The sequence below is a fragment of the Dipteris shenzhenensis genome, chromosome 20 (assembly GCF_047967505.1).
Source record: "Dipteris shenzhenensis isolate YYH24624 ecotype China chromosome 20, Dip_SZ_1.0, whole genome shotgun sequence".
In the NCBI taxonomy this organism is placed as follows: Eukaryota; Viridiplantae; Streptophyta; class Polypodiopsida; order Gleicheniales; family Dipteridaceae; genus Dipteris; species Dipteris shenzhenensis.
The window spans coordinates 51,327,071-51,349,750 of record NC_141615.1 but is presented as its reverse complement, the minus strand read 5'-3'; the positions used below and the strand labels follow the sequence as shown (position 1 = coordinate 51,349,750).

The following is a 22,680-nucleotide window of genomic DNA, read 5'->3' as shown; positions in this document are numbered from 1 at the left end:
CCCGCTAACTTAAGTGGCAGTATGTTACCAGTATGTATTTTGTTTGGACGTCATGACCTAGCAAATCGAGAGGGTTTTCTTGTGTCTTGCTGCAGCTAGTGTCTGATGAGCTGGTGGGGATCCGAATAGATAAGATGATTACCAGTGCGGGAATGATCAGGATAAAACAAAGCTCATTCCGAGTGCCTATAATTTCTTATTTTCTTGGCTCAAAATTAAAAAGTTCTAGAGTGAGAAGCACAACTTTATACGGTCAAGCATTCAGTCACAGGTTCCTTATATAACACGTACATTTTGCGTAATGAGATTACAAAAATACCTTTTTTCCAAACTTTTGACATAAACTTTTTGTCATCGCAAAAGGTGCTGAAATCATCATGTGATACGTTTAAAAAAATATAAATTTTACTCTCTTGATGTTTTGTACAATAGAAGGCGATTTGGGCACTTGGCTCGTACCCACGTTACCAGTTTAGACCTGAGAGGGGGTTGTATAGCTCTAAGATATAGGTGCCCATGAAGGGAAGCAGACCTTGCAATGGGGGCAGTATCAGTTGGATTATTGTACCAGTACCGGACTAGAGGAGTATGCCTAGTAGCTGTGGCTTGGCAGCAGTAGTACAAGTTTTGCATTGATTATGCTGAGATGTTGTGTCAAGAGGGGGCTTCTTCGATAGTACCTGTGGCGGTCTTCGGCATCAGGAACTCCCACGGTTATTCCGCTAGTTCCTAGAAATCATGTTCCATCCAAGAGTTGAGAGGGTGTGTTGGAGGGTAGCATGTCTTGATGTACCATCGTTAGATTGGGGCACGAATGAGGGCCCTTGTTGTGGGTGTAGAGTAGAGCCGAGGGCAGATCTGACCATTGTGGTGATCCCACCTGGGGGTCCATCTAGGTCTGTTGATTGCCATGTGGCAACCCCCCTTGGAGCTGGAGACCCATCCCTTGGAGGCCTCTTATAGGTAGAGATGGACCGAAGTGCTGGTGGTCGCCTAGGCCTGCTGGCCGACCTAGAGGCTGGGAGTCATCCCTTCTATGGCTGTGCAATAGCCCTCTTAGGGTTTGGTCCCTTGGAGCAGCCCACTCGGCCCTGGAGCCATTGCTACAACCCCTTGTAGGATTTCATGGTAGCCCGTCCATATAGTAGGGGGAGTCAGCTCACCTAGGGCAGGAGTTGACCCACCTAGGGCTAGGGGTCTGCCCACATGTACCAGCCGACTGGCCCCCCTCCCTCACTTGTTGTCCATCTCAATGCAGCACATTTTATGCATTGTTCAACAGAGGCAGTTCATGGGGTTTCGCTTGAGATCCCTTGTAATCTCTTTTGTTTCTCTCTCCTTTCTGTTCATTTTTGTCTGGCTTGGTTTGCTCTCTCCATTTTTGTTCAGTTATGCTACACTTCTCACAATATCTCCCTCTATCAGTAGGTGGTCTCTCACTAAGGTTGAGAGCATGATCTTTCTATCCAATGAGCCATATCAGTAGTGATACCTTGTCTTTAGCAGTCCTCTCTGAGTAGAGTTGGGATGGGTTGGGCCTTCATTGTGCATGCTCTAGCACCGTGCGTGGTCTCTGTGTATTTGGCTCCACCAGTCCACGTTGTCTCTTTCCACTGATCCCTTCTCCTCTCATATGGGCTATCTCTTCCTGTACTCCACACTATCCTGAGGCTAACTCAAATTTGTAGAAATCTGTGGCATGTCACTGTGCTCGATCACTCTCTGTCTCCTGTGACTATTGTCTCTTATAGTCTATCTCCCTCAACAGGGTCTCTTTGTGCCGTTACATCTCCATTCGATAGAGACCAACGTCGATCTCGTCATGAAAGTGGATCACCCAAGAGAAGCCCAAAATCGTGCCCCTCCTAAACTCAAATCTCATAATAGACTAGGTAGGTCCATAGGAAATGCTCCTCTGTCTCCACCTCTGCCAGTGTGCATAACCTACAGATCCACTACTCTCCAGGCGTTGTCTCCCTGCCTCAATCCTCAACTAATGGACCACATTTGTCCAATGGCAATCCTCAATGCATGTGAGACTCGTCTGTCCTCTAGATGCTAGGGTCTAATGATCACTCCATCCTAGGTGGTCATGAGAGAAATAGATCTTAGTGGAGAACTCCCGGTTTCTTTCCCAAGTTCGTGACGTATAGAGCTAGAGTAGATCTAACTGTATGATACGGTTGATCTCATCTCGTGGAAGCAGGAGGGATGGAGCATCCAAGCTATAATGGAAGGTGGGAAGTTGATCCATCTAAATACCTTGACTTGCAAACCAATCGGATACACATGCGTACTAGGTTGTTCTAACCCATCTCTCAACTAGTGGTCTGGATTACTCTAGTGCCAACCTCTGTAGTCTCTAACTAGGAAAAGCCCAAACCCTGTGGAGATATCTCACCGTCTAGAAGATGACATCAATCTAGAGTGTTGTCATGGCAAAATTTGCCCATATGATCTAATAAGGGACTGAGGGCATATTTCGAATCATCCTAGACCCCATAACCAACTTTGTAGGCATGTTGTTGAGGAGGCTATCAGGGTTATACAATAGTGTTTGTATCATTGAATTAGCAAGCAATAAAGTCATGATGTCATCAATGTAGATCCTAAAGAGTGTCCATGAGAGGGGGCATACTTGCTTTACTCCTTTCATGCTTTCAATCCAATCTAACAAGCCTTCAGGGGCACGTGATGTCGCTTTGACAAACTCATATAGACTCATCACGCCTAGGAGAGAAGCATCAAGGAGCATGTATTGTCCCTTTGACAAACTCATATAGACTAATCACGCCTACGAGAGAATCATCTAGGGGTGTGTATTGTCCCTTTGACAGACTCATATAAACTCATCACTCCCCATGTCATATCTCCTAGTATCTACATGTCTGGAATCCTCCTAATCATGTGCGATCTTGGGACTATGTCAAAAGCCTTCTAAAGGTCTACAAAACAAGTATAGACTTTTTGAGATCCCGATCTTGCCTCTTTGATGACAACGAGTAGAGTGAAGATATGATCAAGAGTCGAATGTTGCCTCCGACATTGAGCGTGTCGAATTTCATTATCCATGTGCCTCTTTATATGAGATGATCTCTTTCTAGTATCGATCCATTAATCTTTACCAATGTGTGATCAATCATGAGGGTGTGATAGTTCCTAATGTCCATGGGATCCACTGCTTTGTGTAATTAACACAATGGTGGTGGTACTCTAAGCAAGGCGGAAGCTATGGCATATAGCATGATTGAACATTTGTGCTAAGATCGGGGCAAATACCTCTTTTCCATGTGCAAAATTCCAAGTCCACATTCTTGCCAGATACCCAGATGATCGATGGGGATAGGTGGCTTTCCCTTAGAGAGAAATCCCCATGCAATAGAGGGGTCCCCTCCTCAAAAAGATCAGATCACCTCATGTATCCTATGCGAGAGAAAAGCCTGCCTCTTCTTACATGTCAAGCGATGTGAGATCCGTTGTGCCTCGGGCATCGTCAAGTGTCCTAGAGTCCGCTCTCGTATGAGGTGAGGTCTCATCTCTTTGGACTCATCATCCAACCATGTGTTTTGGGGAATCTTCCCAGCTTGGGCATGCATTGTGAATTGAGTCATGGGGACTTATCTAGTGATGCATTGAGTCGTGGGGAATTGTTTGGTGATCACATCTTAAACCACTGATACAAGAGTGTTTGAGGCATAAGGCATCGTCTGCATTGTCTCCAAGGGAGGTCAGTAACTCAAAAGACAAGTGGCTCATGTAGACCTCATCAACGGCACAATCAAAGTGTATCTAGACATGGGTATGGATAGGAGATCCCGTCCTATGGCTGGCGTGGTGGTCGAGGTGGTGAATCACACTTATGAGTAGTCAATGCCTAGTGGGGAGGGAGGGACAATAAAGTCATGTACTCACGACACAAAGACTAGGGCCCATCAAGTAGTCCATGGTACTTGTCCCCCCTCCAAAAGTGAGCCCTCTGGATAACGGCCATCTCTAAAGAAAGTTATATGTGATCAAGTCGTGTACTACCCTGAGAGAGAGAGTTGTGTCGATAGGTGTAATTGCCTAATCGTTTTTTTATAGTCACACTGAAGATTTATTACTTGGACACAAATGGATGTCAAAATAGAATTTAGCAATGGGGAAGAACCTACACTAGAAGGAGCTCGGCTACAAGGCCAGGGATAAGTCACTAACATGGACAAGGAGTTGGAAGCCAACAACTTTTTCTATTTCTTGTCTAAAAGGATCCCATTGAAGATTTTGGACACTTGCGTGCCCAAGAACTTGGTTTAAAAGGCATTGATGGGGCAGATGTGAAACGACAAGTGTAAAGCTTATGTCTTCACAGATCTAGGACCAAGGTCAAGAAGATGATGCTGACCAAACAAAAGGTGTGCCAAGTGAGTGCACACCTTTGCCTATTCATGTTGATCACCCAATCAATCGTCACACAATACATTTTAGAAATAGAAGTAAGTGACGGCATAGTTCTACGAATTCAAACAACATGAACGCATAAATAAATCAAACAATACAATCTATGCACGACAAATGCGATGTGAATGAGGCCATGTCCTCTCTCTAGGATTGATTTTTTTGATCCTAAGAAATTTCTTACTTAATTCCCAAAATAAAAGATATAAGGTTTGTTGCTTAGGGAAAAAAGTTCTATGATCTTAATTCTCATGAAATATCTAATAGACACATTAGAAATATATAGCAATTTGTTGATCCAAGTTCAAATTACCAAACTCCCAATAAAGTAGACGAAGTAGAGGAGCCCAAGAAGAGTGTCCATAGTGTATAAGGACTCCGCAAACTTCTAAATGTGTATGTTCAACCAAAAAGTACAGAGGGAATAGTGTCATAGCCAATCACATAACATATAGAAAGTAAAACCCATGCAAGGTTAGGAAAAGTTAGAACATCAAATAATCAGAGAGCAAGGATAAGCTCCAGCTATAACTCATAATATCAACACCTTGCAAGACCCAACAATGAGTGAGAAGATTCATAGAAAAAGATACAAGGGTGTAAATCGTTAAAAAGAGAAAGCCAATAAATATGTACATTGCAAGTCACATGATTTTGCATAATTAATATGAAGAAGGAAATTTGTCATAGATTGGGGTAGATATACTTTTAGGTTACCATTTGGTTGATAGCTTGTGATTTGATTGAGCAAGTCAAGAGCTAGAGCTCTTAGAACAAATTACAATTCTAGGGAAAGGTATCTGGAGGAGTTGAATAATAAAATTGCCAACACCAGCACCTTGGTAGCAAGATCTGCATGTGGCAAGCATAGGGCTAAATCTAAAAAATGGCTTGGTTCAAATTAAGAGGAAATCAAGATAATAGGGAGCAAGTTCAAGTAGCTTGAAACAATAATTTAACCTAAGGTATCCTTCTCACATAGTTAATCCAAATCATACAAGATGTATGATTCAATAAAAAGGAAAACAAGTATCCCCAACGATTTTTTTGATGAAGGTTTGTAGTGGCCAAAATCAAATGCACAAGCGGTGATTGTAAAAACAAGCCAAAAGTACACAAGCGTTGAATAATAAAATTGCCAACACAACACCTTCGTAGCAAGATTTGCAAGTGGCATACAAAAAATGCATGAGTTCAAATTGAGAAAAAAACAAGATAATAGGAAGAAAGGTAGCTTGAAACAACAATTCGACCTAAGGTAGCTTCCTCACACCATTAATCCAAAGCATACAAGATTTATGATTCAATCAAAAGGAAAACAATTATCTCAAGTGATGTTTTCGATGAAGGTTCGTATTAGCAAAAATCAAATACACAAATGGTGATTGCTGCATCAGTTTCTACGGATCTATCATCGATATACACATTCATACATCTGACACTAGTTCAATACTCTTGGCATTTGGCAATTCATTACACTTTGTGACACTTAGGAGTCATCTTCCTCTCAAATCCAGGATTGTTGCATACATTTTGCACACACATAATACCACCCATGTAAAGGCACACATTGTTGACTATTCTTTGGCATTGGTTCCTACACATATCCATCAACCTTGTATAGCCTCTTGGATACTCCCGACACACAGTTGTCACCATTATGTTACAGGCTTGATCTTTGGCATACACATAATTGTTATTCCATCACATGACTTGGTTTTGACCGTTTAGCGTAATCCCCTAGCAACAGCTCAAGTGTAAGACCCCAGTGGCAACTCTAATATAATGTTCTCATGGGTAGACACTCTCGTCGATACACGTGTAAGCCTCTAGCAGAGAGCACCAAACTACATCCAGCGTGGAGTTCTTCACATCACACAGTTGATGATATACCAGTCATCATGACTCTGGATGAGTTTTATGAGTAGAAAGAGAACCTACTTGGACCATCCATTACCATAGGGTATGTACCAATTTATGATGCAGATGCAAGCATCAATGGTTTTGAGAGATCAGATGCAAATTTACCACATGTTAGCACGGATTAGCCCACAATTTCTGATCATGCACATTTGACGGTAAGCACCTGTCACACGGCACACTTGATGGTAAGCCCTCAGCATGAGGCACTCCCATCTACATCAACACAGACTGATTCTTATGATGCACAGCCATCATCTTCATGCATGGATCCAACTCCATCTTTTGCCACAGATGATACAGATATACCGCATGATTTAACTAGTGACCATGCATTCTTATAGTAGTAGGTAAGTCCTCACTATGAGGCACTCACATCCAGCATGTGGAGATATATGCTATGGTGCATTCAACTCTTCAGGCTTCAGGTGATTCCATTCTAGCATCCATCATCACTGATGCTTTCACCTCTGATACAAAGCATATCACATCTTTGGACATGGTTTCCACGTGCAGTTTAGATTTGTAGATCAGTCTTCATGGCATTCTAGCAGGGGCTCAGTCTTGCCGCATTGCACCACCCTTGGATCCAGTGATCACCACCCCTTTCGATCACAGCAGATCATTCCTCAACATGAGGACATTTATGCATCAGTGCAATTCTCCCCCAATGTAGTGGATATCATCAGATTTAGCCATAGCACAACCTGGGGGACTTCAATGTTTCAGCATGCGCTTATGGCTGTCGTATATAGTCCATACTTAATGTAGATTAGTGGTTGGATATAGGGCTTCAGATCATTCCGTACATCGGCATTTGATGCCTCATTCACCTCAGGGACATCTTATTCATTTTTAGTGATATTTCAGGCTTCTAGGCCTTCTTACTATTTGCTCCTTCTTGATGAGTCTATGACAGATGCTACATTCCACGCCGATGGATGTTAGCCATGCACACAGGAGACACAGCCTTCATCTCATGACAGTTGAGCATACAAGTTTAACAGGCAACCATGCCTAATCAGTTTTATGGGCCTCTTCATCAGCAAAGCAGTGTATTATACTTGCACTTTTAGTTCCAAATTTTTAGCCCTCGGATCACTCTATCCACATCGACTATGCAGTTTTCTATGACCGTGCATCATATGATAGAGACTACTCTACTGCAGCATACTTCCGACATTGCTATCAATTCTTTTGGATTGATGACACTCTTGTATGTCACAACCTATCGAATCACATTTTCACAGCTACATCGACTAATGTCGCATCCGGATGCCTCTTTTACAGAGCAGCTACACAATCCACATTAACTTATGGCATATTTAGCACGCAACCATACATGCGGTCATGTATGAAGTCATCTTTCGATCAACTAATCTTTGATCCAGGTGGGCTTTACATTCTGCATATTTCCTTCCTCTTCCCTTCGGCCTATCTTCTCGGTTCTATTCCCAAAGGCAAAGGATGACCCACAACTTAAGAGGGGAAAATGCACTTTATGTACAGGATCATAAGTTGTACTCATTGTACAAGCTTCCACTATGTAGGCACTATGCTCACACATGCACATACTTCTCTTATTTTTTTCAGTTTTCTTTCCAATTTCGGATGCTATTATTTGCACCAAACAAAATTCACAAAAAGGTCTTGTACATGCACCCTCTACTTACTAAGTGCAATGTAAGAGGGGGTGTTGAGGATGGTGTAAATTGCACCATACCTTAAGGGCATTAGGAGCAAACCCTAACCCTAAGCCTAAGGGGTTCTCATGTATATATTCATGTTTATGTTCAATACAACATAGTGTACAAGGAGTATATCATGTTCTCTGTCTCTCTCTCTCTCTCTCTCTGTCTCTCTCTCTCTCTCTCTCTCTCCCCACTTTATCATGGTGTGGTACCAAGCAAGTCCTGAATGTGTGTAGTTATAAGAGATCCTCTTGGATAATGTGGTTGAGCTTCTAGTACATGAGCAGAACCAAAGGGACCTCAATGCTATATTGAAGGGGGGGTATGCCCATATGGAGCCCCAGACTCTCAAACCATCTGCAACTACATGCATTCTAACAACCTATCATCACACTCAAACAATTGCTAAAGTCATGGATGAAGATAGGGCTAGCAATGGTAGCCTATAAGGGAGAAGAGCCATAATCATTGACTCAATAAAGGTATGTGATAGCCTGGAATGCTACGTCAAGATGTAATGGAAATGCCAAAACTATCTAATGTGGGGCTGAAGGAATACTGGGGATCATCCGTGATAGAGCAAAAGAACCTAGAGCCTCTCCACTAGAGCCTAATTTGCCTTTCATAGAATCCATCCGGCACGAATTGCTCTCTATCCATGGTATCTTGGGATGTGTTGACAATCATGACCTTGGTTTTTACCAATCTTGATGTTCAAGATGTGTCTTGCAGAAGGTATGGAGTGCATCCAAGTGCCACTAGAGGCCCTTTGTAGAAGATAATAGTAAAACCACATCGTCTACATAGAGGAGGATCTAGATCAAAGAGCCGATGAGAGAGAATCTTACCCCCCTAGTGTCTTGATGAAGATCTTAAGCTCATCAATGTTTATTCCAAACAAGGTTGGTGAGAGTAGACAACCTTGTTTAAGCCCAATAGCACTCATCATTCCTCTCTCGGCCCTATACCGATTTGAACCCTACATGAGACCCTGTCATAGAGTGCCATGATTGCCCAAGTGATCTCCTAACAATACCCTAGATCTAGCAAATCGGCCCTATATCGATTACCCTACATGAGACCCTGTCATAGAGTGCCATGATTGTCCAAGTGATCTCCTAACAATTAGATCTAGCAAATGTCTAATGAGGTGAGAGAGAGAGAGAGAGAGAGAGAGAGAGAGAGAGAGATTAGAGATTGACATATGTTCAAAGGTAAAAGCTATCAAAGTTGAAAGCACTATTATGTACTGATAATAACATTCACGTAAACAAAGATCCATTATTTTGTGAAGATGCAATCCAAAAGCTACAATGACAGACAAGTATGAATAAGAAATGGATGCGTTGGAGTTATGTGACTTACCATCATAAAAGAAAAAGATTTTGCACAAGAGTATGGGAAATATTAGGAACAAACTTGTGCTCTAGTAGCAAAATTGGATTTTGAATTTTTGGTATCTTTGGCAATATTTAGCAAGTTGAACATTTATCAATTGGATAGTCAAGGATGTATTCCTAAATGGATACCTAGTTAAAGAGGTATTCATAAGAGAAGGCTTTGGCCAATACAAATAGTCGGAGGATGCACAAATACAAGCCTCAGCTCGAGGTAAAGCACTTACTCTAGCAATAGGACCACTCACTTATCACTTACACAATCGATGGAGTAAGGAAGTTCCTCACTTTATTACAACCATCTCTTACGTATAGCTCACTTATTCCATTCTACTAGGCAGTTCTATCAATTTCCATCCTAACCTACTTGGGAACCTCTCTAGATCACTAACTTCTATTAGATTTCCTACTTGGCATCCTAGTGACCATCCTTGCCATTTGAAATTCTACCGCTTGGTGATCCCTAGCGCTTGGTTGCTCATTGGGGTAACCAAAGTGCCTAGTTATCGAATAGGGTCCATTGTACTCAGGTATCTATGAATTACTATGAGGTAATAATCCATTGGTATAGCTTGCTTCTTCTTCTTGCTCAAGCCAAACAATTCAAAGAAGCACTTAGAAGCAATTGTGAAATCAACATTGAGTATCCACCGCATTATTGCCACAATGTAAGCCCTAAAATAGCTACTATACTTACATATGCTAAACTCTATTGATTGAGCATTGTGTGGCTTATAAATCCAATCAACTCACATTGGAATTCTTGAGGGCATGTTATTTCATTCAATTTTCATCCACTCCCATCTCCTATTGGTTGGAAATATCCACTCACTATTTAGATCATTTCCTCTTGGTTGGAAATATCCATCAGCCGCATGCATGGCATCATTATATAGACTCTGACATTCTCGAACTCGATCAATTGGAAAGGGCAAGCAACCATTTGTTATCCCATATACTCGTCAAACTAGCAACAAACATCCCATCAATAGCATAGGACCGCACCATTTGAGCTACTTCTCAGTAGACAAATATTGCATTGTTGAATCACCTATTAGAACTTTGTCAGATGCAAGGTAATCGAATGTTACCAGGATGTCTAGGTTTTAGTCCTTGAGTTTCCCTTTGACCTCCTACCCCAAATGTGAAAAGGTGTTGAAGATGCTTTGTTTGAGGACAAACATTGCCTTTCACTTAACCATGGTGAGTAGTTTAAAGAGAAAAGACAAGAGGCCAATGTGGTGAAGTGTTGGTATGACCACTGTTGGTGATGGGGTTTGACTCTGCCTACTCTTATTGGCTTGCAGAGCTGGTCGTTGAAACCTTCATCATATTTTTGGGATCAGAGACTTGTCCAATCAATAGTAATCATACCAAATGATCTAATCCATTGTGGATCATTAATCAGTTTGTAAGGTGTTTTTATAGAGACAGTTGGCAATTAAACTCAAAATTATAGCAATTTGTTTTGAAATAAGGACCCTAAAACTTTGAGTTATTTTCCCTTAGTAAAGCCTCATTTGACCCAAACAACACCTACACCCTATTTTGAACCTATTTACCCAAGTAGTCACCCTCAATTAGTACCCCTTTGACCTTCTAAATAGAGGAAAAGGGATCAAAGGGGATGGAAAATAGGGGCTCTCCAAAACCCCTTTTGGATGTGTCCTGGTGCACATCAAAATGGGTCTCCAATGTGCCCATATTTTGATGCTAGTTCGACCCAAAAGACCATAGTTCCTCATTTATCCTTGAACAAAGGGAAAATGAGATCATAGTGAATAGAAAATAGGGGCTTTTCAAGGCAAGCCCATTCTAGATGTGCACTAGTGCACATAAAATGGGGCTTTGAAGAGCCCATTTTGTTGCCACTTTGATCAGAAGGTACCTTGGCCTTGAACACAGAGGCAAAGGGGATCAAAGTAGGTGGAAAAAGGGGATCAAAGCGTAGGAGGAGAATAGGTGCTCTCCGAAGCCCCTTTTGGATGTGCACTAGTGCACATCAATATTTGGCTCCAAATGTCCCCTATTTTGAGACTAGTTTGACCCAAAAATACCCTTAATTTGGCCTTGAACAAAGGGGCAAAGGGGATCACAATGTGTGGAAAATAGGGGCTCTCCAAAGCCCATTGTGGATGTGCACTAGCACACATCAAAATGGGGCTTCAAAGAGCCCATTTTGATGCCAATTTGATCAGAAGGGATGTTGAATTATGCTCCCCTGGCCTTGAATGTAGAGGCAAAGGGGATCAAAGCAGGTGGAAAATAGGGGCTCTCCACACCCTAAATTGTTCCCCCTTGGTCCTCGAACATAGGGGCATAAGGGCATCAAAGTGTGCAAGGAGAATAGAGGATTTCTGAAGGTTGTTTTGGATGTGCACTAGTGCACATTAAAAGTGGTCTCTAAAGAGCCACTATTTTGAGGCCACTTTGACCCAAAGGAACCTTGAAATATTCCCACTTTGAGGTCAAACATAGCAGCAAAGGGGATCAAAGGGGGTCATGAAAAATAGGGCTAGTTTTGGATGTGCACTAGCGCACATAAAAATGGGGCTCCAAAGAGCCCTTCTTTTCACACCACTTCAACCCAAAGGGGCCCTCAATTGTTCCCCATTGGGCCTTGAACACAGCGAAAAAGGGGACTAAAAGTGGGTGGAACATAGGATCTCTTTGAAGCCCACTTTGGATGTGTGCTAGTGTATATTAAAATGGGGCTTCAAAGGTCCGTGTTTTGAGGCCACTTTCACCCAAAGAGACCTTGAGTTGTTCCCCCTTGTGCCTCAAACATAGGGGCAAAGGGGTTCGAGCTAGATGGCAATAGATCATTTGTTGGATGGCTAGGGATGGAAACATCTTACAATATAACATAAATAGAATGCTCTCAATTTGCTTCAAAAGCTTGCCCTCTCATTCTTTCACATAGCTGGCCAAAGACCAAACAAAAGCCCCATCTAGCACTTGAGATCTCTATGGAAGGGCAGCATCTAATCCGAGCATTGTGGGTTGTAGCAATGAGTAGGTCAAATGATATATATTCGATACGCATATTGGTGATTACGACGTCTTCTTTTTATAGAAATAAGTTTATCTAGGACATGCATCTACTTATGTAAATCATTCAATCATGTGTAGTAAATTTTGGACTCATGTATATCATTCAATCTTGAGTATAAATTTTTCGAAAATTTTTTTTATAAATAAGTGACATAGTGACTTCTATGATTTCACATGCACAATTGACCGAGATCTAGCCGATTGTTCAATATTAAGCAAGGGCTTTGAAGCCTGTAGCTCGATATAGTAAGCTTTTAATTCTTCATTGTTGCATTGATAAGAATGGTGTCATCACCCAGTACCAAAGAATCAACAAATTAAAAGAAGTTATTCCTATGTAAAAAAGCCTTTTTCATCCAATGCATCCTCATTCCCATGTTGTTATTGCTTTCTATCTTGCAATAGGTGCATGAGGGTGGTGTATCCTGCATCCAAGGTTGATGCTCATATACATTTCTATTGCAGAGACATCATTCTTATCAGTTCATCAGTTTAAAACCTTCATATCATTTTATATATAAAGTGCAGAATTCAAACATTGTCATCCTTATATTTCTCTCAATCCTATATCTTCTGCGTGTTCCAATCTGTCTAAAGCATGGATTGACCAAGAACATCCATTGATTTTGTCTGGCTTGTATAATAACCAAGTTACAATGAGCAGTTTAATATCCGAATAGGTACTATCTTCATGGAACCTCTACAGTTGTTATCCTTGTCAACCCCAACATTTCTCCGATAAAGACAGAGGCTCTGATGATAAATCCTGATGAGCTAAGCGGTATGTCTTATGGAATCCTAGACAGCATAATGGTCTCTTTCCTTTTCAAAGGTTTCGAGGGTCAAAAGTTATTTGTTAAATCCTTGAAAAAATGCAACAGTCATAATCACTGCAACTTCAGTTAGAAACAAATATCATACTATTTTCTTGTTTTTTGGACTTGCGGGGGATCTCCAACTATATTAATCCTTGGTGTTTAGGTAGGCCAGGGGAATCATAGTGTCTAGTGTTTATACACAATCTAAAAATAGTCTTCCTCCAAGACTAGGATTCCTGGTTCACAATATTGTTCATCATAAAAATACTCTTCAATCATATTGCTCCCCCATAGCTCGAAAAGGGCACAAGCTTTTCAGTTTTCAGAACAAATCCCTTTGCTTAGTTACCATCCTCTCCGTTAAGACAAGGAGATGTGCTGCTTGGAAGTCCTCAATAGGGAGCCAAGGGGTTGCGCTTTGGTTGCAACGTAGAGTCATTTAGGGGAGGCGTTGGGTCCTAAGAGAGCCCCAAATGTAAAATGTTTGATGAATAAAGTTAACACTATTTTGAGTCAATTATAGATTCCAAATTTCATAAATTTGTTTGGAAATTGCAGAATTGCATGTGCGACATGGTAGGGCGGAGGGGTGAGTGGGTTGGGAGGGAGGGTGGTGAAGATTAAGTATTACCAAATTGACGACAAAAGACTGGGGGGGACGAGATGCACTCAAAAAACCCTAATTTGACACCATTTAGACGCTACCCATTGTCCTCCTCACAACGCCATGGCCTTCAAACACACTGCAAGCCCCAGTGGCCAAGAGGGCAATGATCACGAAGGATCTGAAGGCAGTTCTCATCATCAGGAGTCTAAGCAATGCAAGTCCCCACCATCCGACTCTCATGGGGAATCCCAGGGATCTCAGCACCATGAGGAATCCCAACACGATGAAGAATCCAAGCACGATGAGGGGTCCTCTCAGTCCTTCCACACAACTAATCATGGAAGTAGAGAGGTCTCCCAAGAGGGGCAAAATAGTCCAGTCAATCCTGATCAACTACCCCTCCCTCCTCCATGGGGTCCTAGCATGGAGCATCTAGACAAACAAGGGGAGCAAGAAAGGCAAAGAGAGGAGATGGAGAGATTACAAGGGCCACAACAAGAGGAAGTATTTGGCGGGCTCACATATATAATGAACCTTGGCCCCAATCCTCCAAGCAAGCAGACCGCACGAAAGAGCACCATCAACCCTCTGTGCCTCGAGATGATCAGATATGAGGAGCCTCTAGTACGAGTTGAGCAAGAGCCTCAGCCTGCTATCTCACAGCCTCATGAAAACGAAAAGAGACCAAGGACAAAGCAAACCCCTAGGTGCAAGAGGCCACCTCGAATGACCGAGCAAACACAGGAAGAGGAGTTTGAAGAGGTGGTTGCAAGGGAGGAGAGGCGAAAGAAGTTCAAAGCAGACAAGCGGCCATGGAGCCATGTCCAAAGGCTAGTGCAGGGTCCCCCAAAGATTAAGAGGTGCCAAAAATCAGGACTGAAGGCACTTCAAGAGATCCGTAAGTTCCAAACCACTGTGGACAATCTCATTCCCCATGCACCCTTCCAGTGTGTTGTACGTGAAATAGCACAACATTACAAGAAAGATGTGCGTTTCACTTCAGGCGCTATGGGAGCAATTCAGGAGGCAACAGAGCAGATGATAGTAGGTCTTTTTGAAGACACGAACTTATGTGCTATCCATGCCAAAAGAGTAACAGTGATGGGCAAGGACCTTGCACTCGCCAAGCGCATCCACTCCGATCCCTCCCTTAGGCCCTAGATGTTGTTTAGGTTCATTTGGTGTAACCTGAATCATTTTGTAAATCTCTGCCCTTTGAGGCCAATGAATAAAAGATATTTTTATGTTCTATTACTGTTCCCATGTTATTATACATGTTACGTGATGCTTTCCATCAGTTTACGCAAGTTCAGTGTGGATTTGAGTGGTCAAATGATGTTTTTTCACCAAGCGACAGAGGGCAAATGTGTTCGGCATCGCGCGGGGAGCCCAAAAATTGCAAAACCCGCTATGGTGCGTATGGGGCCTGTTTGACCAACCATACGCACCATAGCAGGTTTTGCCATTTTTGGGCTCCCCACGTGATGCCGAACACATTTTTGCCTTCTGCCGCGTGGTGAGATTCTCAATGGATTGCTTAGAAATGACCATTATAGTGCAAATATTTATCTGATCGCATGCTTTTGAACAGAATAGTGAATGAAAATATTAATGCCAACAACAATTAAAGTTACAAAATACAATGATAGTATAAAATAAATTTTGTAAAAGAACACAAAATGGGGCACTGTATAAAAAGTATAGCTGTATTCATATAAAATAAAATTTCTATACAATAAGGCTTCAGAGCCTTTCTCTCTTCTCTAAAACACTAAGAACATTGGGCTTTGAATTCCCAAATACACTCCTAGCTCTAAACCTAGTCGATGGAGAGTCATTGCTATTGTTGTTGCTGGCCAAGGACATGGCTGCTGCCGTCAATGCCATACCTTGAAAATTGGTTCCAAAGGCATTGAGGGTAGTCATGCGGTTCTCCAAAATGACCTTGTCAGTATTGCGATTGATGTCAGCATGACCAATCACTCTTGACAAGGCCTTGCACTTCAGGAGGTCATCAGTGCCATGTGGAGAAAACTTTTTGTGGATAACCACAAAGCGCCCTTTTGCTTGGCCAAGGTAATGTGCCAATGAGTGATCTCGGCTGAAGCTACTGTGAACAAGGCATTGCCGAGATGAGAATAGGTCGACCTCAAATGCCTCCTACAACAGTCCAACATTACATTAGAATTCCATTAAAGCAAAAGTATACCAAGAGAGAAGAAATTCAAAGCTCATAGTTTCTTACCACTATGGAGCCATCATGCTCAATCCCTTCCTCTTTGTCAATGAGGATGGATCCAGAGGCCTCCTACTGTCTGGAGTGAGATGTGGAGGCTTCTTCTGGAACATCAGGTAGGCCGGAGTAGATTGATGTCTCTGCATCTTTGATTTGGGCCAGTGTTAAAGCAAGAACCTCTTCTATTGAATCGTCTGCTCCCAAAAGCCCAGGTTCTTGCATAGTCGTGTCCACCTCGTATCCACACAGGATACCAAGAGCTTCATCCTCCCAGAGACCAAACATAACCTCTATGTCATGGAGAAAGAGGTATTGTTCTCCATCGACAAGAAGGGAAGCAAGAAACCATATCATTGTTGCGGGGTCAACAGAGGTGGTGCCCAAGGTGGATGGAATTTGAGAAGTAGAATGGGGTTCAGGAGGTCGCTAGAGCACTTCCAGGGCCAATGCAGCTTCCCGCTCCTCAGCTTCTTCATCTATGGGCTCTTCATTGTAGATGTTGGGCTCATCTACAGAAATAAGAGGATCGAAAAGGGCAGGGGTAGGGTCAGGGCTTGAGGTCGAGGCCTCCTCTTCCATTTGTCCCTCCTGGAGAAGGAAAATAAAGGTCATTTCCTAGGATAGGAACCTATTTCCTGAGTTTCCGATGACTCCACATGCTAGGAGGTCATCAGTGTCCACCTCCCTAAACCCTAGGGGTGTGAGTTGGGCGCGAAAGCGATCTAAATGCTTCACGAACTTGAGTTCTTGATTGAACAAATACTTCAAATAATCAATTGGGACCCATCTTTTTGTAGACTCATCAAGTTGATATGCAAAACTCACGATGTAGTCTTGCATGTACTTGATGAGGTCTTCAAAATCATCTTGGGCTCCCAAGTAGGTGCCTAGGACATCTATGCTCTTATCAAAGACTGGAAATAACTCCTCCTCTCTATCAATTAATGGAGTACAGGAGATGAAATCGTGGAAGGCAGACCTAGCAGAATCCATAGTAGTTTGGTAGCTAGGAGAACTATGGCTATGATAGTGAAACTTTGAAACTAAAGTAACTTTATAACCTATATATACCCAAATGTTCTAAATATAAAAAATAAAAAGAATTATAAAATTTTTGGAAAAAACTTGACATTGACATGAAACAAAACCATTCAAAACATCAAAATCAATTACACCACTATTAATTGGAAAATGACAAAATCCACAATTGTTCCACCCCACATTTTCTAAACAATCTTCAATATTGCAGGAGGGATAAAAGTGGCACTATGCACGAGCTTCTCTGCACACTTTCCTACCTTTTCACCATTTAAGGTAAAGTGAAAGGACTCAGACATGCCATCCTCCATGACCAATAGGTGTTCCCGCACGTCCCTAAGAGTCCACTGTGACATGACAGTCACATTCTTAACATTTGCTAAATGAGAACCAACACATAAACTTACCCCTGTATTATCATCATCGTTAGAGTCAAGGGGGAGCCAATTGTCACCTGGTTTCTTCCAGTGCCTATATTGGAAAGCAAAATATAACATTTGGTGGGAGATGTGGTACTTGACAACCACATTGTCCTTACATACATGGCATTGAAACAGATCACCCTTTTGTTCACCTGACCTACTTCCCCAATTCACCCCAAGCAATTCCTCAAGGGCATTCTCATGTAGGCACTTGCATGACCACATGGTTTTTGTTCTGTGCATCTGGATATTATGAAAACAAGAAGCAAAAATGTGCAGAGACATAAACCAAGACAACCTTACCCATTTAGAGCCAAATGTAAACTTCATGGCCATGCCCACATCCTTTGCAATCTTTTCCTTGTATGATTGCATTGTTCTTGTGTCCACCATGCTGCAATCCATGTCTTCAAGTTGTGGTGTTGCAATGCATTGAAGATGGCCATAGCCTAATGCCGTCCTTGGAGTAATTTACTTGGCATTATACCAATAGATATTTCTCTATTTCAAAGCAGAGAACTTCTCTCCAGCATGCATTTGCCTTCCTAAATCCTCATGAATGGTAGTAAACTTACCTAAGAAGCACTCGATTAGTTCCCACTCCTCAAAGTCTGAAGGAAATACATCTGCTATGCACAAGCGCTATTTCAAAATAAAATTTCAAACTGACTCATTACACTGGTTCTATTTCAAAATACAATTTCAAGCTGACTCATTACACTTCAAAATCTTACACAAAATGCAGACTTACAATGTGATGGTATTGTCGATTGATTGCTTGATGGAGGAAGGCGCATGTCCTTCCCCATGTAGATGTGTTGCACATTTGCAAGCAATCCTTTCTTCCCAAGCTTGAACTTCATGATGCGGCCCTTCCATTCATGCAAAAGATCACCTCTTTTGCTCTTGGGAAGCTTATGTGGACCCTTGGTAGATCCTCTCATGACTATCCAAACATTCAAGCTATAGGTGCAAGGCGCCCATTCACCCAGTGCATTTTTGCTCCTGTGGGACACAGAGTACATGTATGGTCTCCTCACCATGCTTGTACAGAGGTCACAACAGCAATAGTGGACTAGAAAGTGTAGCTTGGAGGGAGAGAGCAGCTTCGATAGAGGGAGAGAGAGGGAGAAGGTATAGCGGGTGCAACTGAAGCTTGAGAGAAGCTCCAAGAGGTGTTGTAGCTAGGAATGGAGGGAGAAAGAGTAGAGGGGGATGAGCAACTGCTCCAGGAAGTGTTGTCGCTAGCAATGGAGGGAGAAAGAGCAGAGGGGGATGAGCAACCACTATAGGAGGTACTGTAGCTAGGAATGGAGGAAGAAAGAGCAGAGGGGATGAGCAGCTGCTACTGTAGGAGGTGCTATAGCTAGGAGTGGAGAGAGAATGAGCAGCTGCTACAGGAGGTGCTGGAGAGGGAGAAACATAGTGGACCAGAGAGCAGGAGGGGGCAGAGAAGATGCCAAATGCATTCCCACATTTGAAAAATGGAGGGAGAATGGAGCTAGACTAGAGAAGAGGAGGGGGCAGGCCTATAACAAGCTGAGAGAGGGGAAAATTTCACCCAGAAGGGCCCACTGCCTCTTGAATGACTTGTAGCTTTGCTTGGGCGAGGTGCATATGGGAGAAGGGTCAAGCATGGGTTGAGGAGGGGGGGATGGTTTGAGTGGTCCCCGGTGTAAGAGGAGTAGCCAATAGGGGCTGTTTGAGGTCTGCCCACCCTCCACCTCAACATGGCATTGCCCCACAAAAAGGAGCACTCCCATTGGTACACCTCAAATACCTCACTAATCCCTTGAAATTAGGAAACACTAATTGGGGGCCCTTTGGAGACCCCAATTCTCCCCTAATGCTGAGGCTTGTTAATAAAAATTGACTTATTTTCCCCCTTGTAGTCTTTTGGAGAGCCCACATTCACGTGTTTTCCTTGACCCATGTTCACATGTTTTCCATGTTCACTGCAATCGAGTCCTCATTTTCTTCAAAACCACATCCCGTTCTCTCATCCTCACATCTTGTATATTTTTATTATAGAATTAAACCTCTTGTTTGCACAAAATCTCCCTCTATCTCGATCGATCGAATCGCACACAGTCATGGAAAGGATCACTAAAGATTTATGGAAACTGAGAGCCAGAACTTATAACGCATGCGGGAACCGAGAAAAGTGGAGAATAAGAGCACGAAATGGGTCGCCGGACTGGAAGGCTCTAAAGGAAGCGGGTGATGCAAAAAGGATTGAGTTCCTGCGAAGATCTAGACTTTCCCCTCCAAAATATATGCACGTCATTGACTACAAAGCTTCTCTAGAAGAGTGTGTGTAGTTGTGCTTATCGAGTGGAAGCGCTGCAATCATCGAGGGGTGGCTACATGACCATTTCCCACACTTTTGGGCAACAACTGTATGACATGTTCAACTGTAACTGTGCTACAAAGAGCTTCACAAAAGTGCCTCGTGCTGATCCTGCAAAAATGCCTTGCAAGGGCCATCCTCATCGGCAGGATCGGGAAGTGCACCGGGAAAATGTTACCGATGTCCTCAACATGTGCGAACTTCTACTGAAGGTAGGTGTGCACTATGCCTGGCTCGATGGGGTCTGCATTGCTCAGCATGACGAGCACGAGTTGAGGCATGTCGTCCACCACATGGGTTGGATCTATGCCAGTGCAAAGGAGATGGTGATTTTCCTTCACTCCATAGACAAACCCATGGCACCCATCAAACCTCAAAACCCTGATCTTGATGTGATCACGTCCCATTGGTAGACCAGGGTGTGGACCTTCCAAGAAGCAACACTCTCCAAGCGACATCGGTACTGTGTCCGAAAGGGTGAGGATCTTTCCTGCAATAGTCTTATACAGTTGGAGAACAAGTTAGCTGTCTGGTACGAAGATGATTCCAGCATTGCCATCCTTAAAGAACGGGAATTCTTTTGGTACGGTTACTCTTGATATTATATTATGCGGTTGCGCACGCATCATTCTCTTCAACAGGTAAGGATATCCCCCAGATTGATTAGCACCATAGAAACATGAGAGGACAACTTTTTTACATATAACATTTTTCCCTCCACGCAGATGAGAAGCTCAAATTTGTAATGTGGATCAATGACCTTACCTCGTGGTAGTATGACATGAAAGATAGCTATGTTTCTTTTCCCACCATTGAGAATGCACTTCAGAATTGCTCAACTGATGAGTGCACACACGAGGGAGATCGCTTCAACAACATCCTTGCGCTAGTAGGTGTGCATGATTTTTATGCTCCCCTAGATGAGAATTAAGAGGAATCCACCATCGAGGTTTTTAAGAGAATGGGGAAGAAGGGCCTTGCCCTTGCATTCTTCACATCCAACAAGTTCAATCCAATGTCAAAGATTAATAGGGATACTCATTGTCCGCATCATACATGGGTTCCCAGCCTCTCTGGACACTTGATAATGCCCCCCTACGAAGGAGTCCACACAGACAACATAGAGTTTCAGGTACTTGAAAATGCTAACATTGAGCTCTGAGGATGGCTAGCGCATGCTGCTGTGCATTTCCATATGTCGGATATTAAAAGAAAAGAAGAAGGGTGTGCAATGCAATACGAAGAAGAAGGGCTCCATGTTAATCTTGAACCTTCTTTTATATACAACTTTAAAGCCTCACTTGCGGGAGCCAGCCCTCGTTGTGAATTGGGTGAGGTGATGCTTCCCATTATGTTAATGGATGAGGATTGCTATAATGATTGCCCAAGAGTCCAGTATTTTCTCTTTGGTGACGAAAGGTGGCCTGTAGCAATGTTACAATTCTATATTAAGCACCTGGGTTTGGATCTCGACTGCCTGCTGTCCCCATCTTTGCTGTCGAGCTTTTCTACCTCTTTCATCTTCCCTGCTGATGTGCTCCAATTCTATAAGTCCTTTGATGTCTTTATAGGAATCTTGGCACTAGGCCACATCAACTCACAAGAAGGTATGGTAAACCTTGGGTGCTTTGCCAGAAATAAACAGCTTCGTGATAGTCTCCTTGGAAATTTGCTCGCTATGGACTTTCCAACCAGTGTGGTAACTGAGTAGATGATCACTCGTTATTATTATCCCTGGATTCCTCTTTTAAAATACGAAATATCTACTTCAATATCTATGGGTTTTTAAAAGTCAAGAGGGACACATGCTCGTTAGGTGTGATCTCAAAGATCTAAAAAGTGCACTCAAGTTGGTTACACACCAGGGCTAACCAGCCTAAAAAATAAATGCACATTGCCACATGGCAAGGCATCGTTGGTCTCGCGAAACTCACACTCCACCCAATTTTGGGTGCCCAAGCACTTGGGCGGGGGATTTCTTCTACAAAAAAATTATTTCAAGGGCCCGTGTTGGGATTTGATCCCTCAATCTATTGCCACATATATGGAAGCCTTGTTCACCAAGCTATGGCAGTGTGTATGCTACTTTGCTCGCCATCACCAACTTTAATATATTTTGGATGGGCAGCATTTCAGTGTGTAACCGCCCTCATGCTACTCAATGTACTCTGTTGGATTGGTTTCGAGAACTTGACTTTTTTGCAGGGATTCATTCATGTTTTTAGTATTCTATGAAGTTTGTAAGGCCAATAGATACATCCACTATGAGACAAAAAATCCGCATTTGTATTAGTTCAATAGCGGGCATAGGACAAAACTAAGCAAAGGCACACAAAATTAAACATTCCAAAGAATTCTGGATTTTTCATTCCACCGCCTCTCACCTTATGTCTCTCCCTGCTATATATTTGCCTCTCTCTCTCACTCGTCACACACTTGCCTGTCTCGTTGCCCCCCACCCCCTCTACCTCTCACATTTCCTCCCACCTCTCTCTCTCTCTCTCTCTCTCTCTCTCTCTCTCTCTCTCTCACTCACTCACTGTGTCTGTGTGTGTGTGTCACTCCTTCTCTTGCTACTTCCCCCCCAAAAACCTCTCTCTCTCTCTCTCTCTCTCTCTCTCTCAATCACCTCCTTGAGGGACATAACAAACTGGCTGATTTGCTACATAAAGGGTCACCTTCAGCTTTAGGAACATTTGTGTATAAGCTC

General features: G+C 42.8%; 1 pseudogene; it reads left to right on the top strand.

Annotated features, from left to right (window-relative positions):
- Window positions 1-19,597: 19,597 nt before the first annotated feature.
- On the top strand, window positions 19,598-22,112 carry LOC147889820 (uncharacterized; annotated as a pseudogene).
- Window positions 22,113-22,680: the final 568 nt, after the last annotated feature.